This window comes from Cicer arietinum, chromosome 3 (assembly GCF_000331145.2).
Source record: "Cicer arietinum cultivar CDC Frontier isolate Library 1 chromosome 3, Cicar.CDCFrontier_v2.0, whole genome shotgun sequence".
Lineage (NCBI taxonomy): Eukaryota > Viridiplantae > Streptophyta > Magnoliopsida > Fabales > Fabaceae > Cicer > Cicer arietinum.
Genome location: NC_021162.2, coordinates 53308887 through 53314450, shown reverse-complemented (window position 1 = coordinate 53314450; position 5564 = coordinate 53308887).

Here is a 5564-nt window from a genome sequence, read left to right as displayed (position 1 = left end):
TATATATATATATATATATTTATCAGCTTTGTTTTCATATTTTATTTTATAGAAAATCAAATATATTTAAATCTTTTTGAATGATCAACTCTAAAATTATTTGACTTTAACTCACACGAAACAATTTTTCATGCAACAATCAAGAAATAACTTCTCTCAAATTTCAAAAATAGTACAAGAAGGTGATATATACAACAAAACAAATCTAAAAATATAATCGGCAAATGATAGGAACAAAGAAGGCATTGTTTTTTTACAACAACTATTGTAACCAAAATCCAAGACCCAAAAATTATCATTCAAAACCATTACTTTGAGTTTACTTCCTTCAAATCGCTAGCACAAAATTTTTGAGATAAAGTAAATCTAACAGGTAATAATTCTTTCAATACAAAATTCAACTTCTAAACAGTCAAAGAAACATCATTTGGTACTAACTTTTTTTTGGATTGCAGACATCATTGGAACACTGCATGTTGTTGGATATGAAGCGCAAGTTTATGTTATTGACAAGCCTACCAAAATACATACTAGAATCATTGGAGATGAGGATAACTAGGAACCCATATCACCGCAACCGACAAAGTCCAACTCATATGACGAAGGGGATATAAAATAAAAATGTAAAATACATGAAGAAGTGAAGTATGGAGATGAGGATAATGATAAGGAGAAAGATTAAAATCCATTATCCAAACGAAAAATCAAGGTACAATAGAGCAATAAAAATATTCACATATCTTCATCTATGAAGAGAAAACCAAGACAACAGTTACAAAAAAAAAAATAAAAAATAAAAAATAAAAAGATTGTGGTTGATCATATTACATCAGTTGACGAAGAGCATGTCCTCCTACATACCTTAAAAGGAAAACCCAAAAAAATAAATCAAAAGAAAAACAATTAGGGTGTAATGAAATTGATTAATCCAAAAAAATAAAACAAAAAATGAGAAACTTAAAATCAGAAATACAAGATGAATGTATTTCCAACTATTTCACTTTAATCTTTTTTAATTTCAGAAATACAGTAATACATTTTATAACTCAATTGTATATCAATTGAGTCTATCACTTAATTTTAATTATCAAATACATTAATTCAACATTTGGCATATCCATCGATCTCAATATTATTGCGTTACTTTATTTATTCAAGTCATTCATCTAACAATAATATTTCTCTTCTATAAATTACATTAATACAATTGTATATATATTATTGATATAACTACTAAATTGGGAATCATTGGACAATTGGAACATTAAACTTCATACTAATTTTTTAAAAATCCACAAAAATTAAATAAATAAAAATATATCCGTGCAACGCGCAGTCTAACATCTAATTTTCATATTATTTGAAAAATTATAAATTTCATTTGTTATCACTTTGAACTTAGACAAAAATAAAAAAATGAAAAAAAATAAAAAAAAAACATCATCAACATTAATTTTTTTTCACAATTAGTCATTTATGGGTTCATTTGTATGGGACATGGGACCTTACAGTTAAACAAGAGGCGCACAACCACTAAACCAACAATTCTATTATGTCATTAAAAAAACGTTTACACATACATATATTTCACCAATTTTTTGAAAATACCTCACAATCCTCCACCATTTAAAATATATTTAGCCCCATAATTTTAGAAATATCATGGTTTTAGATAATAGTCAGAGTTGTATTAAATATTTTAGAGGTCATGTTCTAATCTTAAAAACGGGACTCTAATAAATAAAAATGTAATCTTAATAACTAAAATAAGAGATAAAATAAAGTTTAGTCACTATAAAATTTCAAAATTTTATTTTAGTCCCTATAATAAAATCTCAACTTTTTAGTCCCTAAAAACATTTATTCTCTTTTCAACTCAAAATCACCCTCATTTTATTATATTATAAAAAATAAAAATAAAAAATTGGAGCCCTCACTATAGGACTCAAAACCAATTATCTAGAACTTGGTAATTGAATTTATACACCTTAATAAAAACAGAGACAAATAATTATGAATAATAAATTAGAATCAACAAACTAAATTAAAAACTACATTTATAATTATAGTTTACAACTTGTTCAACAGATTCATAAAATATTACATCTGAAAATAAACTACAAGTGCTTGACTACAACATAAAATAAACTAAAAACATCAAATTCAAATTCTAACAAGTCTAGATCTAATCCTCTTATGCTAAACTCGTGTCTCATGTTCCTCTCGCTGCTAATAAATATAAAGAAAATGGGTGAGATATAAAATCTCAGTGAGCTCTAAAACTAAAATGGAGGGGAGTTTTGAAAATACTTCTTTCATAAATATGCATAAAAACATGAAATCTTGATGCACTTCAAGCTGAAGCTCTCGATTTAAGTTTCTTTTTATAAAACTTAACTGAAATCATTCTTTTATAATGATTTTGAAGGAAAAAAAAAATTATGCATGACCTCAAAAATCTTTTCTTTGTAAACAAAGAAAAGTCGCTCAATTATCTCAATGTGGGTCACCAAGATAATTGAGTCATGAACGGTAAAGGTGATCTGACCAAATCCCAATCAACGTCTTGATTGTTCTCATTTACATGTTGAACCATACCTGGAACAACCTGAACTACCACACCATGAATAAGGCCATGCATGATCTGGTTAATGAAAATGTATTGAACTTGAGATATTTTGTATGCAATGTCTTTTTGATGTCATGTATGCAATGCATCCTTCATTCACATCAATTATAAACAACTTATCAATATACTGAAATTCAAGTGGAAATTAAATCCTAAGTACGTTGTAGCTGGAACCAAAGAAAGATTTAGCTAGAAGCAGAACTTCTGACCATAATCAGCGCATTGTGAAGTAACATATCAGAGGCATCATGTCCAGAGTCAGAGCCAACATGATCAGAGGATATGTGAATCAGGGGAAGTGTGATCCTAGGTAGATTCTGATCAGAGGATACATGGACCAAAGGCAACGTGGTCAGAGGATACATGGACCAGAGGCAACATGGTTAGAGGAAGAATCAAATGATACATGTCTAGAGGGAAAATAAAACAAAGGATATGTGTTCAAAGGAAAAATCATAGGATATGTGTTCCATGGAAGAATAAAAGGATACACGCTTCGTGGAAGAATCAGAGGATATATGTCCCGTGAAAGAATAAGAGGATATGCATCCCGGGGAAGAATAAGAGGATGCGCGTCTTGTTAAGAATTAAAGGATAGGCATCTCGTGGAGGAATCACACGATTCGTGTTAAGAGGAAAAAAATCAGAGGATACATGTTCAGAGGAAAAATCAGAGAATACATGTCCCATGGAAGAATCAGATGATACACATCCCGTGAAAGAATCAAAGGTAGAAAGAGATACCACCATTAGAGGTAAAACACTTAGAATTTTAGAATGACACATCAGAGGCAGAAGAATAAAGGAGGATTATCATAGGCAACGTAAGATAAATTTTTTGAGGGTAAAAATAAAGCAAAATTACCATAGGCAAAAGTCCAAGTTATAAAATGACACATAGACGCAAATGAAAAAGCGCCCAAGGCGCATGCATTTACCTTCAGTAGTGGAATTCACACTTCAATTTATAGTTATTTTCTATAAAAAAAACTAGGTTTCCTAAATTACTAACACATCAATCAAGCAAACAAACAACATGCATAGAAATTTAAGATCATTTGGATGCAGATTCAAACACATATATGCTAAAAAAAATTCCATTTTTCTCACCCATCAAAATTCTTCTAACTCGTAAAATCTCCAAAATAATTTTTAACAAGAAGTAAAAGACTTTAGTGATCAAACTCTCATTATTGTCATGATAAAATAAATTAATGTAACAAAACTCACAATTTGTTAATAATAGTCCCCTTCATTATGAGTTGGGATTGTAGAAGATGTTTGCCTTGTCAGCTATCTGTTCCCTGCCTTTTATGCTCTGTTTCATATTCAGAGATTTTCCAATCTGCTCATTATCTTCCTTCAGTACAATTTTGGTTGATTAATGGGTTTCAGAGAGGAAGAAAGGGACATCCAAGGGGTCAGATTGAAGGTAAAAGACTTTATATGGATGTTGTCTTTGAATAAATTTGGGAAGAAGAGGAAAATAGATGAATGGAGAAGACGATGAACAGTTACCGGATATTGGTGTTTACAGAATGTTTTTGAGAATGTGTAACTGGAAGTGAAAGAAGATTGAAGGGAATATGAGTTAGTACCTGCGAGTGAATGAGAAGGAGAAAAACAAACATGGCATGTATTCTCTTCGCCACTTGAGCTTGATCATGCTATTACTTTTTTATTTTACCATTAATCCTAAGTTAATATTACTAAAAACACAACATTAATAATTACTAAAATTCTAGAAATTCTAATGAATACTTAAATCTTATAAATATTTCTAAGGTTGTGAGAATGTTGTTACACTCACCAATTAGGGGCCTGTGCTATTGGGATGCTTGCACAGCCCAAAAGCCGGCTTTGATAATAACAACACTACTTAGTACGTTACAGGTTTCACTCATTCTGAATAGACATTGATAGACAAACTTTGAACCAACAATTCATTAGAACAAGTGTGCATAACTTACACATAAAATTTCGATACTATCTAAAGAATTCAAATGACACATTTGATAAGGCTTTTTGTCATGTACCCTTTTGATGAGAATTTAAGAGTCAGATCATTTAACTCTTTGAAGTAGCCTCACTTTCATCCTTACATAGGTATTTCAACAAATTCATGATATATGTCTATTAAGAGCAAAACTCAATTTTCCTACTTTATACTTATGGTCCAAGTACTTTTACTTTTTAAGATGTATCTATATTCAAGTACTTGCAATCACTCTAATAGTTTATTTTCATCATTGAACTCAAGAATTGATGTTACTAAAGTTTGAGTTGACTTTCCACCATTAATGATTAACTAGATATGGGTTTGAGCCTCGTCTCCAATGATGTCTTCAACACCATATCCTTTGTCAAACCTTTCATCAAATGATTTGCAAGATTATTTTTAATTCTTACCAACATTATGGATATCACTCCATTTAAAATTAAATCATATACATAGTTATGTCTTAAACCAATATGTTTAGATTTTCTATTATATACTTGACTATATACTTTTGATAGTGTGGATTGACTATCACAGTATATGGATATTGGTGTCATTGGTTTTGGCCAAATTGGTATTTCAAACAACAAATTTCTTAGTCATTTAATCTCTTTACTATTGGCAGCAAAAACAATAAGTTCTACAACAAATGTACAGTTGGCAATGCAAGTTTGTTTCTTTGAACCCCAATAAATTGCACCTCCACCAAAGTTAAAGTTCCATCCACTTGTAGGAGCATGATTTTCAACATAAGTTACTCAACTGACATTTGTATATCCTTCCAAAACTAAAGGATAACTATTATAGATTAAACTATAGTTAATTATTTTTTTTTTTCCAAATAATTTAATCCTCTATTAACAACATGTCAATGTTCTTTACTTGAATTACTTGTATACCAACTTAATTTACTAATGACTTATGATATATCAGGTC